This window comes from Lycium ferocissimum, chromosome 7 (genome assembly GCF_029784015.1).
Source record: "Lycium ferocissimum isolate CSIRO_LF1 chromosome 7, AGI_CSIRO_Lferr_CH_V1, whole genome shotgun sequence".
NCBI lineage: Eukaryota > Viridiplantae > Streptophyta > Magnoliopsida > Solanales > Solanaceae > Lycium > Lycium ferocissimum.
The window spans coordinates 5109224-5132404 of NC_081348.1; the positions used below are offsets into that span (position 1 = coordinate 5109224).

General features: G+C 31.4%; 1 non-coding gene across 1 annotated transcript; it reads left to right on the forward strand.

The window, feature by feature from the left end:
* The first annotated feature begins 16053 nt into the window (after nt 1–16053).
* Nucleotides 16054–16171, forward strand: LOC132065887 (small nucleolar RNA snoR130). Its single transcript, XR_009416849.1, has one exon. It is a non-coding gene; the product is annotated as a small nucleolar RNA snoR130 (small nucleolar RNA).
* The last annotated feature ends 7010 nt before the right edge of the window (nt 16172–23181 follow it).

Consider the following 23181-nt stretch of genomic DNA (forward strand, 5'->3'; position numbering starts at 1 on the left):
TAGCTTTTAAAAAGATTGGAGATGCATAAATATTTTTTCAAACAAGAACACCCGAGTGCAGGAGATCAGTTTTCCTTAAAGCTACAAACTTTTTCCAACTTTATATTCATAGTCCTAAAGGTCTAGAAATATTGTAAATGGTAGAAACAAGAGAACTCAGATCTCAGTAGATGTCAAAAGTCCATTAGGTAATTTCTCTCTTCACTTGCTCGTGTAGGCTTTTGTGGATAAAATTATCTGGTACATGCGGTGGTATTTGGTAGATTGTTTTCTGAAATATTGCTATTATGAAAAACTTCAATTGCTGTTTATGCAAAAAAATTTAAATATGTACCACATTCCATTTAAGGGTTTGTGGCACATGATCTGAGTCAATTTCTCAAATTGTCACGAATGATCATTGAACTTGTAGAGAAATTTTACAAAAGTAACTTTTAAATTTTTTGGACAATAAAGTCATTAAACTATGTCATTATTTTTAATAAAGTAAACAATTTCATTTTTAGACATAAGTCCCCTTAGCCTATTTTTTAAATTAACAAATTCATTTGAATATTTCTACTTTATTTTCAGAATATGAAAAATATTAATTCGAACAAAAGTTTCAATGTATTGCAAAATTGTGTCTAAGTAACCAATAAAAGGATACGGTTGAATGATAGTAGAACTCAGCACGGTACTTAACTATAGATTTTTTAGCTGACTGTAAATAATTTTTCTTGATATATAAAATTTAAATTATCAAAAATAATATTTACTATATTTATATTCTTGGAGATGAACTTGTAATATTGTAATTTTATTTAAGTTTTATAAATAAGTAGATTATAATTAATATAAAAATGTTTTATACGGCTAATTGTGAACAAAAAATTATTATTTCGATTGTAATATATTAAGTTTTAGAAAGCATATATATAGCTAATTGTAAAAAATGTTTTTATTTTTACAAAGTAGTTATCCAATATAAAAAAAAATTCTTGATAAAATTTATCCAAATATGCTACCAATAAAGCAAGTTTATTCTAATTATTACAACCTAATAATAATAACATGCATCATGCATCTATATAACGTCTCATGTCTCTCAATTATGTCCAAGCATTTCCATTGAGTGAAATGTTTAACTTCTGGATTTGAGCAATATAAAAAAATCAAAATAGTTCTAAATAAGTTGATATAACAAAGAAAGTCTTATAGCATACTTAAACAGTTATATTGTTTTATTCTTATAGCTTGAAATATTACATTGAATATTTCTATTTTATTATTAAAATATAAAAAATATTAATTTGAACAAGAATTTTAGAGTATCGAAAAATGGTGGCAAGGTAATAGATTTTATAATTTATATATGGGTTAAGGGGTCTTACATCTAAAATGGAATGGTTTACTTTATTGGAAACAATAACATAATTTGATGACCTTATTATCAAAAAAATTCAAAAGTTACTTTTGTGTGATTTGTCTACAAGTTCAAAATACTTTTTTTGACCATTTGGGATGGAATTTTTGACCTCAAATTGGTGGTCACAATCTCTTTAGCATCAATACACCGTATAATATACAAAATCAAACTGTTTGCTTCTCCTTCTAAATGGCAAGACTGAGTCTTACATTCTAAATATTTGATGAAAATGGTTACGTACCTATCTTCCTAAACGAACCAATTTTAAGCGTTAACACAAGTTAACTTGGATACTATCATTAAAGGATGCGAAAACCCATACCCAATTCTCACCATCTTCATCAACATTATCATCATCATCATCATCATCTTCACTAGGAGTTGAAAAAAAAAAATCACACCAACTTGCTCATCTAATCCAAACAAACCCAAATGTGAAGGAAGCTTCATTTAGGATTAGGGAAGGAGCTTTGGTGTTCGCTTTCTCCAAATTCTGCAATATTAACCTAACTAAGATATTGTTTATTCTTCCCATGCTAATATTCTCTTTAACAATTTTCCTTTTTCTTTCTGATTTTTCATTTTTTTCTTGATTTTCGTTTATGGTGGAAAGTTTTCTTGTAACAAGTTGTTCGGAATCATATGTGGATTTTCTTGACTTTAAATGGATATTATTTTGACAACAAAAAATGGGGATGGATAATAAATAGGAGAATAAATAAAATAGAAATTTTACTAATCACCCTTAATTATTATAAATCATCTAAAACATGCTTTAAAGGTTAGTACAACAACAACAACATTTTAAGCGTTAACACAAGTTAATCCCTATCATAAAGGAGACTGCACGAGTATCTCATGTTCATTTAGGATTAGGGAAGGAGCTTTATTAACCTAACTAAGATATTGTTTATTCTTCCCGTACGCTCTTTAACAATTTATTTCTTAAGTCTAGAGAGACACCCTTAATTATTATAAATCATCTAAAACATGCTTTAAAGGAGAGAGATGAACAAGCATCGGTAATAATATACAATTTACGCGATTTAATAAGCTCCCGACTCAAGGAGAGATGAACAATCAATAATAATATACAAGCTAATAAGATAATAAGATAATAAGATACAGAATAAAAGAAACAATCACATAGTACTAGAATCTAAATAATAAGCAGACGAAAACATATTTTAAAGGTTGTTCAACCATTAATAATTCTTTGAAATTTCCAACCCAATAATTAATAATAAGGGTAAAGTAGGAATGGTAAATTATCTTTTAATTTTTCAAACCAAAAAATAAGAGTAAACATCTATTTTTTGTATAATGGACAAGTAAAAATGGACGGACGAAAACTTTTGTTAACGTTATCCATGTGAGAGAGGGAGAAGTCCATAACTCCATATACATCAGAATTAAATGGGTCGGGTAATTGTCATTTTAAGTCAACTTCAAGGATTGAGTTGTCAATTCATACGAAAGACTAGATGAAGCACGGGCCCAATAGGCCTAATATGAGCTAACGACAAACATAATATTAGTATGACTATATTTTCGTTCAAAGAAGTATGTATAGGAATTATTTGGTTTCATTTCATCTCAAAGTTTTTGTTCCATTGAAATCTTTACATTCTACTTATCCTAACCAAAACTTTAGTAGTATAATTTAATAAAGTAACATAAATTATTATTTTTTAATTACGAGAACATTCATTTCTTAAGTTGTAAAGCACAAAGAATCTAACATTCTATCTGCTTTTTACTATCGCTTAATGCTATAGATTTATTAGGTTTGCAAAGATATATATATTTGCTTCTTAGATTGAATTGTATTTTATACAACAATCGTGAGTCATTATACATTATTCTCCTGAAGATCAATCATTTCTTATTTACCATTCACAAATAAAAATTAGAAAGTTCAAATAAGCATAATTCAAATGCGTAATTTATCTCGACAGATAGCAGAAATGTTGTTAGCATGATACAATATTTGCTTCTGTTCTTCTTTCATAATTACAATGATATATTGTTAATAAGTACTTTTATCTTTTACATCAATTTAGTGAAATATTATCGTGTAGTCTCACATCATAAATGTATTTTCTTTAAAATTTAATTTAAATTCTACTAAAGTTTACGTTATATAGTTACACATAAAATTAATTTTTTGACCCATATATTTTTCTTTTATTTCAAAATTTGTTCTGGTCAATGTTAATTGGTTATATAATTTCTCAAATTGCAATTATTTTATTCATCATTTTGTCATCTTTTTCAATAAAAATCCGCTTGAATTTTTTTACTTATATTACTAATAAGTTGTATGTTCAAAACATGATTAATATAACATTGTAGTTTGTGCTCCGTATTCAAAACTTTATTATATTAATGTTTGCTATGAATACAAAGTTTGCAAAAATTTATTAATACTTTTTAAAAGAGAACTTGTTTAAAAGGAAACTATTTTCCCTCTTTGAGACAAAACAATAGCAATATTTAAGCATCAGTTGATAACTTGAATTTTAATTCGATTAATTTAAAGGTGTAAAATATTCTATTGTTAATGTATGTAGATTGAACCTAAACAATACTTATTATTTTTTTTATCAAATTTTGATTTGGATAATTCTAAAATTAAATCAAATTTACATTAGTTCAAATTAATAAATTAATTTTACATGTTTAAAACGAAACAAAGTAGAAATTTGATTTTTATTTAAATGAAGAACTACTACTGTTTAATTTTTGGTGAATATTCTTGGTTTAGCTCATTTTACTTGTCGTATTGTCTTTTGCACGTTTTTTTAAGGAAACGTCAATTAGAATTAGAATTTGACTAATTTACCTTATTTATTATTTGATCTTCATTTAATATTATTTTTTCTTTTACGACATTAATCCCTTTTCACATTTATTAGAGTAAGAATAAAAATGAAAAAGTAATTAAATTCTATCTTATTTTAAAATTAAATATTTTAAGTATATTTATTTTAGTAAACATAACAATAAATGACGTGGCGAAATAGCAAATACAATAGTTAAATATCTAGATTAGATATCAGGCTAATATAAGAAAAGAAAGGAAATTGTATAGTTTGACTATTTAACCTTTTGAAGAAAAGAATAATATGGGGTCCTCCAAACTGTTTTTTTAGCTGTATAACGATTTCATTTTTTGCTCCCACTAATGGGTTGATACGCATTTTTTGCCTGTAATGATGAACCCACCATTATTGACTTAATGAGGATACTTTTAATTACATAGATATTGCTTGATTTTTTAATATGGGGTCTACTCTTTCTTTCTTTTTTTTTTTTTTTCTTTTTTTTTTTAACATGAGTAGGAGGTGGACGACGATACCACCTCCAAACTCATGCTTCTTTTACTAGACAATGAGAAGCCGCTGCAAATTTTTTTTTAAAATTTTGATTATACGGGGTTCGACACAAAAAAAATTTAAAGTCGGTCGATAACAAAATTATGAAAGTTTTATTACATAAACACCATTACAATTCAAATAGCATTTGTTATAATCCTATATTTTCACGTACAGACCAAGGGGTTGAGAGCTAGCTATGGCGAACTCCTTGCCTTCCACGATTGAAATGAAGGGTTCAATTCCCATTAATTGCATATAATTCCTTTTTCCTAATTACTCTCTCTCCGGATGTAATACGAAGAGTTTTTTTTTTTTTTTTTGACAAAAAAAGTACAAAACAACTACTGTATCTTAATCTTTTTTAAAGAATATGCGTACACACGACTTAGTGTTTTAGGGGGTCAATCTAAATCCACCTTTTTTCTTTTAGTTTTCTCTATGTTTAGCTTTAATTTTTCATGAACTTATTATGACTCAGTTTTGATACACCCATTATATTTTAAAATTAAACACTTATACCTCCTATGCTACGAAAATTATACACCTTTACCCTATGAGGTATATCTGTACTAAGTACATTAAAATGTAATTATTAAAAATAAATTACAATTATAAATAAGAAGCTATTATGTATTTATTTAATGAAATTTAATAAAGAAGATAAATATCTCTTTGAATATCTTTATTCACGCATTTGATTAAAATAGAGAATAAATATTTCTGAAACATGTATCTTTAGAAACTTATTAATAAGAAATGAATACAACTTACTCAATAAGATATACCAGACTATTAGTAATAATTTCCTACACTTTAAACATAATTTATTTTTATTTTATTAAAAGATATAAAAATCTTTTAAATATTTATTAACACATTTTTTTTAATATTCTGTTAATTTTGTACAATAACCAAATTTGGAAGTAAAATTTAATCATACCTTATATCTGAAATTTTTTCTTCGAATGAAATAAATAAAAAATCTTACTGTAAATATTTATTATTTATGCTTATATAAATGGAGCATTAATGATCCGGTCCAAGCAAAATATCACTACATCATTGAGGACCCCACGCATGACATCTTTATGTAATGACTCAAATAAATGCCCTCACAATGAATTTTAATCTCCAATAACTAACATGTCGACAATTCAAATAGCATTTGTTATAATCCTATATTTTCACGTACAGACTAAGGGGTTGAGCGCTAGCTTTGGCGAGCTCCTTGCCTTCCACGATTGAAATGAAGGGTTCAAATCCCATTAATTGCATATAATTCCTTTTTCCTAATTGCTCTCTCTCCGGATGTAATACAAACAAATTTTTTTTTACAAAACAACTACTGTATGTTAATGCTTTTTAAAGAATGTGTACATATGTCTTAGTGTTTTACGGGTTCAATCTAAATCCACCTTTTTTCTTTTAGTTTTCTCTATGTTTAGCTTTCTCTATGTTTAGCTTTAATTTTTCATGAACTTATTATGACTCAGTTTCGGGTACACCCCTTATATTTTAAAATTAAACACTTATACCTCCTATGCTACGAAAATTATACACCTTCACCCTATGAGGTATATTTGTACTAAGTATATTAAAATTTAATTATTAAAAATAAATTACAATTATAAATAAGAAGCTATTATGTATTTATTTTATTAAATTTAATAAAGAATACAAATATTTCTTTGAATATCTTTATTCACGCATTTGATTAAAATAGAGAATAAATATTTCTGAAACATGTATCTTTAGAAACTTATTAATAAGAAATGAATACAACTTACTTAATAAGATATACCGTACTATTAGTAATAATTTCCTACACTTTAAACATAATTTACTTTTATTTTATTAAAAGATATAAAAATCTTTTAAATATTAATAAACACATTTTTTTTAATATTCTGTTAATGGCATGACTTCTTTATGTAAATAATGGTAATGGCTTTAAATAAATGCCCAAAGATTGACGATAAAGTAGATCAACCGACTCTTCTAATAAAGTTAAACATGAGTAGGAGGTGGACGACGATACCACCTCCAAACTCATGCTTCTATATAAGTTAAACTAGATGATGAAAGTCCGTGCTAACATGGGCCCAACACAAAAAAATAGTACCACACTTTTCTTTTTAGTCTGTCTAAAAAAGAATGATATATTTTTATGTTTAACTTGAAACTTTCCTTTTTACCTTTAATGAAATGATTTAAATCGACACAAATATCTATGACTTGGTTTAGACCACAACTTTCAAAGATTTTTCCTTTCTTTTTTAAACTTCGTGCCTAATCAAGGTATGTCACATAAATTAGGACAGAGAGATTACCTTTTAATAATATAATTATGAAATTTTTATTATAGAAAGTATTATAATTCAATTAATTGAAAATATCAATAAATTATTTTACTTAGTCCGCTTCTCCCATATATCTGTTATAGTCTTAAATTTTTAAGTATATGTGTATACGTTTCTTGACCGTTTATATTTCGTCTTCTTGATGTTATTCCTCATTATTTGTGTGAGACGCATGTGTCTAAAATTAGTGCATTTTTATCCTTCCCCAAAGGTATAAGTTTTAAATCTTTTGGTTTTATGAGTTCTTCAGCGGTTTTTGTGTTCGATTTAAATCATTATTTCTTTTTTCCTGAATTTCTCTCCTTTAAATTTTCTCTAAGCGTATCTTTACCATTTTCTGAACTTATTATCATTATTTAAATATCCTATTTTTTTCCAATTGTCTCCTACTTCTTCACATAGACCCCACCTTATTTTTTTTTTTTGTTTTTGCAATTGTCTCCTACTTATTCATTTGAACACCACCTTAATTTTTTTATTTTTTAAATTAATTTATTACTATATTAGAATAGTGGGTTAGAAAAGTGGGTGGTTGACGACCAAACTCACTCTTCTAATAGAACTAGATGGCCTATGCCCGTGCCGCGCACGGGCCCAACATTTTGGATTATAGTGTATCTATGTAGTTGTAGTTGTATATATATATATATATATACACACATACATACTATGTTCAAAATACGATTAATATAATATTGTAGTTTGTGCTCCGTATCTAAGACTTTATTTTATTCGTGTTTGCTACGAAAATTTATTAATACTTTTTAAAAGAGAAGATTTGTTTAAAAGAAAATTATTTTTCTTCTCTTTGAGATAAAATAATGCCCAATATTTAAGCATCAACATACTTTCAATTTTAATTCGATTAATTTAAAAGTGTAAAATACTTATTATTTTTTATCAAATTTTGATTTGGATAATTCTAATTCAAATTATTAAATTAATTTTACATGTTTGAAACGAAACAAAGTAGAAATTAATTTTTTATTTAAACGAAGAAATGCTATTTTTTTAATTTTTTGTAAATATTCTCGGTTTAACTCATTTTACTTGTCATGTTGTCTTTTGCATGGTTTTTTAAGGAAACGCGAATTAGAATTATAATTTGACTAATTTATCTTATTCATTATTTGATCTTCATTTGATATTAATCTCTTTTCACATTTATTAGAGTAAGAATAAAAATAAAAATAAAAGTAATTAAATTGTATGTTATTTTTTAAATATATATATTTTAAGTATATTTATTTTAGTAAACATAATAAATATAATAAAGCATTTCTATCTACTTTTTAGAAGAGTTGGTAATATAAAGGATTTTTTTACTCTTAAGTAAAAAAATAGGACCGAATACGGATGGCGATGTTGCCTCTATAATAGGCTCTTCTATACGGTAGTAATAGTAAAGTAATACATATAATTTTTTTTATCAAAATTTGATTTGGATAATTCTAATTCAAATTATTATATTAATTTTATATGTTTAAGATGAAACGAAGTAGAAATTTGATTTTCTATTTAAATGAAGAATTTCTATTTTTTATTTTTTAGTAAATATTTTTGTTTAACTCATTTTACTTGTCATGTTATTTTTTACATGTTTTTTTAAGGAAACGTCAATTAGAATTAGAATTTCACTAATTTACCTTATTAATTATTTGATCTCTATTTAATATTATTTTTTCTTTTATGACATTAATCTCTTTTCACATTTATTAGAGTAAGGAAAATGAAAAAGTAAATAAATTCTATCTTATTTTAATATATAAGTATTTTAAGTATGTTCTTTGTCAATTTCATGTCTCCCACTAATGGGTTGATACGCATGTAAAATGAATCCATCATTATTGATTTAATTGTTTGATTTTCTAAGCACTTTTTTTTAACATTGTTTGTTTTTCAATATGGGATTCATTTTTTTTTTTTTTAATAGTAGTTGTTGTTTAATATATATGGGATTTTTTTTCGAAGAGTTTGGATGTGGTGGGTTCCACTTTTTTTTTTTTTTTTTTTTTTTAATACTGGTTGGTGTTTAATATGGGGCCATGAAGAACTTCTATTTTTAAATTTTTAGTAAATATTTTTCGTTTAACTCATTTTATTGTGCTCCGTATCTAAAACTTTATTATATTAGTGTTTGCTAAGAATACAAAGTCTGAACTTTTTTTTTGACATTGTTTATTTTTTTAATATGAGATTAACTCTTTTTTTATATATAAAATGGCCCACGACGGACGACGAAGAGGGGTAAAAAAAATGCCCTAAAAAAAAAAACAGTTTCGACCAAAATACCCCAACAAAAAAAAATGTTACGAAAATGCCTTTAGCGCAAGAAATTACTACGCTAAAGTGTTAACGGACACGGCTCCGTTAATCGCTATAGCGCAAGAATTTATCGCGCTATAGTGTTTTTTTTTTTTTTTTCCCCGCTCTTTTGGTTAACCCTTCTTTCGTTACACTTTTTAACGTACTTTGACCATAGATTAATCATGCTTCGGGACCCCGAAACTTCAATATTTTATATAGAACCCTACTTATTTTTGTGCGATTAATTAGGTAGGATCAACACATCAAGGATACACAAAAGTTCGGATGACCGTTTTAGAGGTTGAAAAGTGCTCGAACGCCATTTTCGTTCAAGGATCGGTGACATTAGCTTGAAGTTCTTTACGAATACTTAAACTTGTTCATTAATAATTAATCAAAAGTTAGTCAAAATGGCAAATTCATGCAAAAAAAAAAAAAAAAAAAAAACTTAATTAAATTGCATCATTCATAACCTTGAGTAGATGAAAATACTTAACACACTAATTCATTAATAAGAAACCCATGATATATTAAAAATACAATCACAACATTCTTGAAAAAAACTTAAAAAATATTCATCAATTAATGCTCTTGAGTTGATCTTCCGCCACCACCGCGAGATGTGCCACCACCACTAGAGGTACTTCCACCACTAAAGTTTCCTCCACCCCGAGAGGTACTTCCACCGCGAGATGTAGTTTGACCACCATGCCGTAAGGGACACTTGCGCTTATCATGACCAACATAATTGCAAAATGAGCATTTTCGAGTGTATCTCCCCGGTGGAACATCCATTTCATTATGAATACGCGAGTATGCATTCTTTCTGAATTTACGGATAAATGCTTTATTTGCAACCATTGAAAATGGATCCGGGGCCAATAACTCTCACTACCAAGTGGGTAGAACCTTCCAAAGATACGTTTTTGCATAATTTTCAACCGTATATTCTCACCATGTAAGAGGAGGCGTTCTTTCCCATTGTGATAAAACACTTCAAGGCGTGAGAACATGGTACGTGATATGATTGCCACTTGCCGCATGTGCATGTTCTTGGAATCTCACAAATTGTGTGAACGTTACCTCCTTTACCTTGGTGCACACTTGTTGTGAGTTCAAATATGCACTCCGCAGGGTTGTACTCCATCCGATCATGTTTCTGAGCCTTATATTTGTGGTACTCGAACAGTTTTAACGGTTTTGGCATCCATCTTAGACCTTCTCGCCGTACGTGCTTTGGCCTCTTTTGATCTATCGACGAACCGCTCCACAACCTCGCTTAAATGTCATTCTCACCATTGCGCGACGGTAGTCCCCGTGCGTATTTCAACAAGCCATTGAATGACTCGTAGCCGTTTGTTGTCGCATACCCCATCGTCTACCTTCATCCTGGTGTAATGTCCATTTGTCTTTATCAATTGCATTTAACCAGTGGAAGGCTTCCTCATTCGCCCGCCTAATAATGTCCATTTGCAAGTTAAACTTCTTCTCCTGATGCTCTCCGTTGCACCGCCCACATCCAATTGCAAAGTGCTGGGATTCGATATGCCTTTTGCAAGTTTGCCTTCAAATGCCTTAAACAATAACGATGGTAGGCAAAGGGTGGTTGCCACCCCTGCAAATTGAACATATTGTGCAATATGCCAATATTTCTGTCTGATATCACACATATTCCCATGCGATCCTTAATAACGTGTTGCCTTAAGTAGTCCAAAAACATACCCCACGTACTAATGCTCTCATTAGCTGCAATTGCAAAAGCTAGAGGGAATATAGCTCCATTTGCATCCATTCCAACCGCTATTAGCAGCTTTATGTCATACTTCCCGTACACATGTGTTCCATCTATTGATATTACAAGCCGACAATGAGCAAACCCATCAATGCATGGTTTGAAGGCCCAAAATACAAAATCAAAAATATTACCGCACACCAGCTTCGATTCGAGCTTCCATTCAACAACAAGACCATGATTGAAGTGTTGTAGAGCAGCCATGTATCTCGGCAACGTCTTGAAAGAGCCCTCCCAATTGCCGAAGACTATTTCATGTGCACGCCTACGCCCAAGATACGCCTTCCTCCTAGTGACAGTTTTGTTATATACTTTCAAGACTCGCTCTAATACGTCTTTAATAGGGTACCGAAAAATTTGAAATATCAAGATATAACAACGAGGAACATTATATTAACACAAAAAATAAAAGAAACTTAGGCGAAGGGGATACCTTGGGTTTTCTCTAATGTCGCCAACTAATACACGCGCAATCAAATTAGTATCTAGATTGCAATGATCATCTGGGAGGTCACCCATATCACAAGTGTGCTTTGTGTAGAACTTTGAAATAGTCCACATCTTTTCAGCAGTTTCCTTACCACGAGCATCCATTCGCAGCCTTGATACTTTCGCTTGCAGACCAATCGCCAAAGTTTTCGTGTGGAATCGTCAACTTTAAACTCCCTCATCCCCTGGATGCAATAAATCTTAACAGCCCTTTGCAATGTTTTTTTCGAGCTGAAAATCATCCCTTTTTCAATATGAGCCTTTTGTTTTACCAGATCCACTGGCTCTTTCCACAAATTTTGCCGAATATGATCATCATCCCTAGTAAAGACAAAGGCATCTGGGCGATCTTGAAGATGATCAAGATATGGGATCTCATCGGAATGCCACTGAATCGGGTCGACTCTTGCCGTTGAAATTGGCTTTGCGGCGAACCGAGTCGACGTTGTCGTTCAAATGGTTGCTGTGAATTCAGCTTCCTCCTCGTGTGCCGGATCGTTCATCATGTCTTGCAACAGCTCTACTTGATGTTGACGATTAGTTCCAACCTCAATCTCATCGTCACTTTGCTCATCGTCACTTTCCTCCGCATTAGGTATTTCCTCACTATCGCCGGGTGATGTCACTATATAATTCGGATAATCCGGACCATCCATAGCACGCCTTTGCCTATAATTTGGTGCAACCACCATATTCTCCCCGCACAAGAAATTAGGGTGTTTTAACTACTACACATCAAATAACACTATTGATGTTAAAAAAAATAGACGTACCGATAGTAATCAACCGCACCGAAACTTCGATAAGGACCATCGCTTTGAGTTGTTGGATAGGCCGAGGATGTTCCAACCCGATTCATCCATCCCGATTGAGGAGACCGTCCGATATGATCCATATCGATAACCCCTAAATAATATAATCAACATCATTAGTAGCATTCAAGTGCCATTACACATAATAATAATAATAATAATAATAATAATAATAATAATAATAATAATAATAATAATAATAATAATAATAACAATCAATAGCATAATAATAATAATAATAATAATAATAATAATAATAATAATAATAATAATAATAATAATAATAACCAATAATACAATAATAATAATAATAATAATAATAATAATAATAATAATAATAATAATAATAATAATAATAATAATAATAATAATAATAATATAATAATAACAATACTAATAATAATAATAATAATAATAATAATAATAATAATAATAATAATAACAATAATAATAATAATAATAATAATAATAATAATAATAATAATAATAATAATAATAATAATAATAATAATAATAATAATAATAATAATAATAATAATAATAATAATAATAATAATAATAATAATAATACAAATTGAAAGAATGAATATTTACTCAAATTGATGACTTAAACTATCCAGAGGCATTTGGCTAGTCAAAATGCTTTGATAGGTACTCATGTCGTCGGTAATTGTGTTGATAAGTAGGTTCCGCTTGAGTGACTTCGGCCTGAATTATAGACGGGCTTCCCGAGGAGCCCTAGCCATGAATTCAAGTCGATTAATGGGGACCTTCTCTATATACATTTCAAGGACGTTTAAAGTTATGCATTTCCTATAATCATAAGGCGCCTTCAAAAAAATCGTCAAACGATTCATCGTCTTGAATGTACCACCGACCATAACTAGTTACACCTTGCGGCGTAAATGACGTTGGATATTTTCCAATTATATTTAGATCAAAATCACTTCTACTAATTTGTAATCTATTATACAAGGCTTGGAGTAGTTTTGAGAATTTTAAGTCAAGTGGAAACTTAACATGGTATTTTGGGGAAGAATCATAGCGCAAATTATTTTCCTCGAATATAATTTGTCCGTCCCAGAATAAAGAAACTTTAATTCTTGGAACATCTGCCATACTTTGAATAATTTAGGAGGAATACAAAACGCAAAAACTAGATGAAACTTTGAATTTTTTGCTTTTTTTTTGTGTTATACGAACTCGGTATTTATAACCAACCAACGCATGCATGCAATTACAGTGTTACGTCTAATCAAATAAGTGTGGAGAGATGCATAACGCATTATTTTACAAATGCTACATTTTCAGAAAGATAGCGCAAAAAATAATGCGTTATGACGGTATAGCGCAGAAAATAATATGACGTATAGCGCAAGAAATTATCGCGTTATACCATATAACGCATAATTTTACTGCGCTATACAACTGCTCCATTGTCACCTCAACTATCAAACAGAAAAACGTCATGATTCGAATCAAACTTTATATAACGTAATTTGACGAATAGTTGTTACCAACCACACAACATTTCACACAAAATTGAGCTACTATGTCATTTTTTGACCAATTTAGAGATATTAACCGTGTTATATCATTCACTCCAAAGAAACATATTTGAAGCAATGGGTAGGACTCGGGAACTAGATGATGATGATTTTCATTACTCAAATAACCCTAACGATAGATTCAATCGAGAATACAATAATAAAATGACAAGAGGAGTGGGATTGGCGTGTTAGGGAGGTCGCAAAGACCGGAGCACAAGTTAGCGTTTAAGGCTTAAACGCCCAAAAAACGTGCTATGTCAATGCCTCGCGGAACTCCACAAGAGTTTAATTTGGCTCTTAATCGTTTTCGCGAAGAGAACAATCGGATGCAAATACGTTACCATAGGGTAGAATATGGTATATATGGTAGCACAAGATTTAGATCCAAGTGGGATTCGACCGTGAAATGTCCGATGAAGATTAACATTTTTCTTACAATAAGGTAAGTAGGTAGGGTCATAAAGACCCTTCCCCCCCCCCCCCCCAGGGTACTGGGGTTTGCAACTATATAAGTAGCCCTTTCTTTGTTATTAGACTACACCATATTCAATGTCGAGTAGTAGAAACTCACTTGGTCTTTACTCCTTCCAAAAGAACCAAATAGCAAAGGACGATGAGAGTTCAAATCATAGCAGCTTTTCGAGCGATACTAGTGATTTCAAACTAGATGAGCTAAATCCCCACCTTCTTATAGAGCGTAATGATGATTTCGCAAAGGAAATATTCAGATCCGCGGGAATATTATTGCGGTTTACGCCGAGAATGGTCACATCGGCTTGCCGAATCGTAACGTCTTGTTCGTGACTTGGAAAATCTCAACGCTCCAACACCAACGATGTACTCCTTAACCATGCCTCAAGTAGGTACAGAAACTTGCGAGCTTACCGTGCAAAGGATTAGAAAAGAAAACAATAGAATGTTGGCAAGACGATGTAGATTTTACATGCTAAAGTTGGCCGAAGAACAAGCATCATCAACCGGTAGAGAACTAACTGCTACCGAAAAAAGATGTGTCTTAAGAAACCGCCAATATTTTTCCGAGGACGATATCGAGGACTTGTACTCGATGATGATTAAGAATGTTGTGATTTTAGTTTTAAGTTTAATATATCGTTATGCTCTTAGGTATTAATTAGTATGTTAAGTTTAAGTATCTACTCAAGAATGTTGTGATTGTATTTTTAATATATCATGGGTTTCTTATTAATGAATTAGTGTGTTAAGTATTTTCATCTACTCAAGGTTATGAATGATGCAATTTAATTAAGTTTTTTTTTTTTTTTTTGCATGAACGCTGCCATTTTGACTAACTTTTGATTAATTATTAATGAACAAGTTTAAGTATTCGTAAAGAACTTCAAGCTAATGTCACCGAGCCTTGAACGAAAATGGCGTTCGAGCACTTTTCAACCTCTAAAACGGTCATCCGAACTTTTGTGTATCCTTGATGTGTTGATCCTACCTAATTAATCGCACAAAAATAAGTAGGGTTCTATATAAAATATTGAAGTTTCGGGTCCCGAAGCATGATTAATCTATGGTCAAAGTACGTTAAAAAGTGTAACGAAAGAAGGGTTAACCAAAAGAGCAGAAAAAAAAAAAAAAAAAACACTATAGCGCAGAAATTATCAATTATAGGAACAACGAGCCGTGTCCGTTAACTCTTTAGCGCAAGAATTTACGCGCTAAAGGCATTTTCGTAACATTTTTTTAAAAAAAAAGAAAAAAAATAGATTTTGACTTTTCATTGTTTTTCAATTCAAATTTTCTTTGCTATTAATAGGTTGGCTTCCAAGAAAACGTTGTAGGACATTTTTTTCATAAATCCAACGTTGTAAAACCTTGGTATATTTGTTTTAGCAAGGTGGATACACTTTTATACTTTTTAATTTTATTGCAAAAGTTTTGCTACTAGTGTTGTATGTATCCATCTTGTATTAGTTTTCTGTATGAGATCCCAGTGATGAAACATTTAGTAATCTGAAATGTGTGGGTGCTCCCTTTTGCTAAACAAGAAGGTTGAGGAACCATGGCATTTATTTACCCATGTGGATACTAGGCATTCTGAGGGATACCAATCTTTATTTAATTCAACCTGATTGGGTTTATAGTTGGTTAATATGGACGGCTCTTGTTTTGGACTACTATTGGCAACCAAATGTTCTAGGGTTAGGTGGCATTTGTTTTCAAAAATGTGTTCAATATTTTTCTTATTTTCCTTTACCAAAAGTTTATGCAACGGTTTCACAGGATTGTAGGTTTTTTTTCCTCCTCAACCCCAAGTGTTGGAGTTCCTGTGCGTGAGGGAAATGACCGCCTCATCTATGTAATCTATTACTCTCTCTTTCAAAGTGCTTTAGTTCCACTAGGCATGGAGTCTAAAAGGTAAAGTAAGATTTTTGAACAGCTCTAAATTAAAGATTTGTGTAATGTATCCCTCACTTTTATATTATAAGTGATGTTTTAGGCTTTTGATTTTATTTTAAATAATTGGTATTTTAGAATTTCAAGAAGAAATTGATTCAAATCTAAGTTATTTTCTTTTTTAGGCATTTAATTAGGAGCAAGTTAATAAAATACTCATAATTTTTTTACGAGTGAATACTTTTTTAACGGTGTGCATAAGCTAAAAAAATCACTTACTTGTTAATTATGAACATTGCACACCCTTAAGATATAATAGTTGAAATACATAATTTATCATAATACTCATATTACATATTTTTAATGCATTTGAAAAAATGATTTGAAATGAGTAATTAATATCATGAGTAAAACATGAAAAATAAATTGTTTCCCTAGATATGCTAAAAGTAAGCCTGTTATCCGGTTCAATCGGAATCGGATTGATAACCGGTTATAAAATCGGCCGACTTTCGATCGAAAAATTAAAAACGGCCATTGGTTTCGGTTTACTGGTTCCAAACATGGAAACCGGAACCGGACCGGTCTAAAACATTAGAATTTTTATTTTTTATTTTTTGTATAGTATATATATTATAGGTATTTATATATGTTATATAAGCTTATAAGTAAAGTTTATATATATTTACTAACTAACAGAAACCGATATATATTAGAATTTTTTATTTTTATATATATATATATATATATATATTATATATTTATTAATATATTATAGGTATTTATATATGTTATATAAGTTTATAAGTAAAGTTTATATATATTTACTAACTATATATATATATATATATATATATATGCTTAAGTTATACTATATATACCTAAAATATATTAAGAATATACTTATATATATTAATATAATTAGGTTATATAACTTATATATATTATATGTATATTTATACATATATATATATATATATATATATATATATATATATATATATATATATATATATATATATATATGTATTATATATATACTTATAGTTTTTTCTAAGTTTATAAATTCCTATTTTATAAATTAAGTATATTTATATTATAAGTATATTCTTAGTATATTTTAGTTATTTTTTAAGTATATAATTTTCTAATTTTTAATTTGAGTAGATATATATTATAAGTATATTCTTAGTATATTTTAGGTATATTTATAACTTAATATAAGTAAAAATATGAATATAAATAAATAGAAGAAAGCTTAATGAGCCATATATTTTATTCATTTATGAATAATATTTATTTGCAAGTTGTAATTTTTTTAACTTGCAAATAATACATGAGTTGCAAAGAAATAGTAGAATAATAAAATCAAAAAGTGCCAATCATTTGGCTAATATTCGCCATATCATATTCGGTCATGGAGATATCTTTAAAGTCTTCATATTGGTTCACTCCACTTGCTATTAAATCTTCAATCTCTTCCTCTTCGCCTTCCACCGCTTCTAAGTTTTGGTTGCGTCGCTCCGATCTAATCCAATCGCGAATGCACACTAGTACTTGCAACCTAAATCCGGATAATGAGTGGTCTCCAATTTGTTATCTTCCTTGGCTAAATGCACTCTCCGAAGCCACGGTTGATAATTGAACTGTAAGGATATCTCGAGCTATTCTTGAAAGTATCGGATGACTCGCCTTGTATTTCTTCCACTATGCTAAGATGTCCAAATCATCTAGTTGATTGATATCCACATTTTGCTGCCTCAAATAAAGGTGATATTCATCAAAGTTTGCATTATAAGAAGGTGTTGAATTTGAATGTAAAACTTTTAAATGCGACAAACCCGACAAGCCCTTTTTGCTATTTTGAGAAGTAGTAGGGCGTGGAGTAATGGGTGTAGCATTTTCTTCCAAATTAGAATAATGACTAAAAAATTTTCTAAACTCGGCTTCAGTTAAAGATGGTTCAACTTCCTCGTCAACTTCTAAAAAGGTATAAGTTTGATTAACCAATTCTTTAGTATAAGACATTTTTAAACAATGATTTAAAAGAGAACCCAATGTAAATAAAGTTGGGATGGAAAAAAAATACTTTTTAAATTTTGTTGTCATATTAAAAATAGCCGCTTGATAATCGGATTTATTTTTATACTCTTGTAAAACTCTAGTTATTTCCGCTAAGTAGGTTAAAATTTCGATTACCGTGGGATAGAATTATCTAGAAAAAGCAAGAGCTGCATTATAAATTTTTTGTAAGAGTTCAACACATTCCTTAACATCTTCCCAATCGGTAATATTTAACCAGTCATCACTATTTGTATTAAAATAGTTGTGAACTTGTTGTATAAGAATTCTATACTCATATGCTTGTTGTAACATAATGTAAGTGTAATTCCACCTAGTCTCAACTTCTACTTGAATTTTCCTAGGTTTAAGGCCATTTTTCACACAAGAATTCTTAAAATCTCTCGGTTTTGCCTATTAGCATTACAAAAAACGCAACCGCATTTCTAACTTTTAAATAGAATCTTCAAAACACTCAAGACCATCTTTAACAATTAAGTTTAAAATGTGACAACTACATCTCACATGAAAAATATATTTTAGCGGAGGGTTTAATTTTCTTTTTAAAAGACCAATCGCCTTTGTATTATTAGAAGCATTATCTAAAGCAATACAAAGTGTTTTTCTATAAATGTTAAAAAATCTCATAATAGTAGACATTGAATCCGCTAAATTTTTTCCATCGTGATGACCTTTCCCTTCATCATATAAAAAAACTATAATTCTTTTTTGCATCACCCAATTATCATCAACCCACTGACATGGAATAGCAAAAAAACTAACTTGTTAAGACTAAGACCCAAATCGGTGGTAAGAGAAACACTACAATTTAAAGAATTAAATACATGGTGCAAATAAAATCTATATTTTTTTTATACAAATCTATAACATCCGCTCTATAAGTACTTCTAGGAATACCCTCAAATAACGGATTATAACAACATCAATATAAGTAACAAACCCCAAACTCTCGAAGGAAAGGAAAATGGTAGAGCATCAAAAGCAACCATTTTAGCTATTTCTACACGCTCTTTTTTCTTGTTATAGCAAGAAAATTTACTGGTTCGTGCGTCTATCGTCACTTGAATAAACCCCACATTTGAACCCGTTTGCTCTCCCTAAATATCCTTATGTTTAGCTTTCATAGGACCCGTTAGTGTAATAGTTCCACCATCCTTACTAGTTTGTTGTCTAAAAGCAAATTTTTGTTTACATAAATTACATTTAGCTATTTATCTTTCCTTATTCTTAGTCGTAAGTTTCCGAATTTTAGTGGTTGACTTACGAGTTCTTGGTGGTTTGTCTTGTGTATGTGATTGTGCATGACTTGTTCTCCTATGGGATTTTCAGAGGCTTGTGTTTCATCATCATCATCATCATCATCATCATCAATTTCATTAAAAGTGTCGGTATAATGTTGTTGCATTGCCTCATGATCTAAAAGTGAATTATTTCCACCAATATCAATACCTAAATTAGGTGTTTCGTTCACAAATGTTTCCTCATTAGACCCACCCCTAACAATACCACTACTACCGGCACCACCTCTAAATTTTTTCACCATTATTAAATATAATTAATTTAAATCACACTCAAATAAATCACAAAAAAATAAATTGCAACAAATCAAATTGCGTAAATTAAATAGCGAAATAAAGATAGAGTTGGAACGAAGGTACCAAATTACCGGACTAATTTTCAATAAAGTGAAGGCCGCTAGGATTGCAAATCCACCAAAGCTTTAGAGCTACTTCGGATTATTGCAAAATCACCAACTCCATCAACAATATTATAATTGCAAAATTAATAATTGAAACTAGAGCAAAACTTTATAATATTTAATTGAGAGAAATTTAAAGTGGCTAATTGTTATAAAATAACTATAATTGAGAGAAATTGAGAGAAAAAGAAGAGTGAATTGGTGTGAATTAAAATTAAAAATGGAGAGGGGCTTATATAGGTGGGATGGGCTAAAGTGTAAAAAAAAAAAAAAAAAAAAAAAAAAAAGTTTGGGGTTGGGGGCCAAAAGGGGACTTTGGAGCCGTTGGCAACTGTCATTTTTGCAAAATGGATCGTTGCCCAACGGTCCAGCCCATTTGAATAACGGCTATATTTTTTTTTTAAAAAAATAAGTTTTTTTTTTTGACCGGTTTAACCGGTCCGATTTCGATTTATCGATCCCAAAAATACAAAATCGGACCGGTAATTATACGCTGAACCGGTTTCAATTTTACCGGTCCGGTTACCGGTTTGAACCGGTAAAATCGGACCGGTTGCCAGGCTTAGCTAAAAGCGACAAATAAAAGTAAAAATTTATTTTTAGAATACTGAATAAGTAAAAGTGAACGGAGAGATTATTATACAAGGGAGGGAGTACTAAAATGTCATTTGCATCTTAGGCAGCTTCCCCACAATACTAGATTTATGTTGATTCAACACACTATGCCTTTGTGAACAGATCTATTCACGTGTGCAAAGATGACACAACATTATTATTATTAAAAGGAAAAAGGGGAAACCTACGTAAATATACCTTTCGGCCAATTAATTTACCAAACAGGGTCGTAGTATAATTACCTATACATTTCAACTGTATAGGTATGTTTATGTATATTTTGTATAAATTCTACGCTACCTATGCACTATCTACATATTTTGTAAACTAGATGATTGAATGGTATTTGACTGTAATTTGCAACACTAAGACATCTGTGAACAACAACAACAACAAGAAGCCCAGTATAATCCCACCATGTGGGGTCTGGGGAGGAGTAGCGCACGTTACCTAACCCCCACCTTGAAAGGTAGTAGGTCACATTTCCGAAAGACCTTGGCTCAAGAGGAAAAGAGAGGAAAACAAGACAAAGGTCGATAGGGCCAAGCATGAAAACAATATGAAAAGAAGGAATAACAAAAAGCGAAAGTCATAATAGAATAGTCACGGAAAGAAAGAGCATTAACTACTATAGATAAATAAGATAATCAAATGTACAAATGTACCAACAAATATAAGCAAAGAATCAAATGGGCAATAAACAAATGAGCAAAAGGCAACTACTACGGTGAAGAGGATAAGCCACCTAGCCTTCTATCCTAATCCGAGTCCCTCCACAACTTCCTATCTCGGTCATGTCCCGGAGCCGAAATCGTGCCATATCCCGTTTAATCACCTCTCCCCAATACTTCTTTCTCGCCCTCCCTTACCTCTCCCCGAACCGTCCATAAGCAACCTCTCACACCTCCGCACCGGAGCATCCGTGTCTCTCCTCTTCACGCCCAAACCATCTCACCCTCGCTTCCCGCATCTCGTCCTCCACCGATGCCACTCCCACCTTGTCTCGGACATCTTCATTCCTAATTCTATCCCTCCCATGCCCACACATTCACCGCATTCGCATTTCCGCGACTTTCATCTTTCGAACGTGACATTTCGACCGGCCAACACTCTACTCCGTACAATAAAGTCGGTTCAACCACTACTTTTAACTTGCCTTTAAGTTTTGGTGGCACTTTCATCACACAAAGACCGTGAGGCGAGCCTTCATTTCATCCACCTCGCACCAATACGACGTGAAACATCATCGCGATATCCCCATCTCCCCGTATAACAGCACTCCAAGATACTTGAAACTTCCTTTCTTTTCGATCGGCTCGGGTACCAAGCCTCCTCACTTCGTCACCACGCGTACGCCACCGAACCCGCACCCGCATTCCCGTCTGTCCTACTCAATTTAAATCCTTTAGACTCCAACGTCCGCTCGCCCTCCAAGCCTTATCGTTAACTCCGTCATGCGAGTCTCGTCAATCAGACTATGTCATCCGCGAACAACATACACTAAGGCACCTCACCTTGTATTTGTCGCGTCAATTCATCCATCACCAAGGCGAATAGAAACTAAGCAAGAGCCGATCCCCGATGCAACTCCATCGAACAGTGGAAGTGCTCCGAGTCTCCTCCTACCGTCCTTACCCCGGTCTTAGCTCCATCATACATGTCCTTTATCGCTCTAATGTACACCACATGTACACCTTTAGCCTCCAAGCATCTCCATAGACTCTCTTGGCACTTTTGTCGTAGGCCTTTTCTAGGTCAATGAATACCACGTGTAAGTCCCTCTTCCGCTCCCTATACTACTCCACCAATCTCCTTACAATATGAATGGCTTCGTAGTCTGCGCCCCAAGATGAATCCAACCGATTCTCCGAAATAGACACACCTCTCCTCACCCTCTCATTTCCACCACCCTTTCCCACACTTTCATAGTGTGACTTAAATAGGATACCCTCTATGTTTTGCCGCAACCAATGCCTCCCTTGTTTTTGTACACGGAATCATTGTACTCCACCTCCATTCTTCCCATCTTCGCCGTCTTGAAAATGACATTAAACAACCCAACAACCACTCCAAGCCTACCCCCGCCTCGCATTCTTCCAAAATTCCTTAGAATCTCTTCAGTCCCATCGCTCTTCCCCTGCGCATCCTACGAACAACTCCTTTAACCTCCTCAAACTTTATACTCCTACAATAACCAAAGTCGCGACGCCTATCAGAGTGCTCCAAGTCTCCCAACATAATGTCTCTGTCCCCTCCTTCGTTCAAGAGTTCATGAAAGTATGACCGCCATCTCGTCTAATGCAGTTTCCGTACCAACACTTGG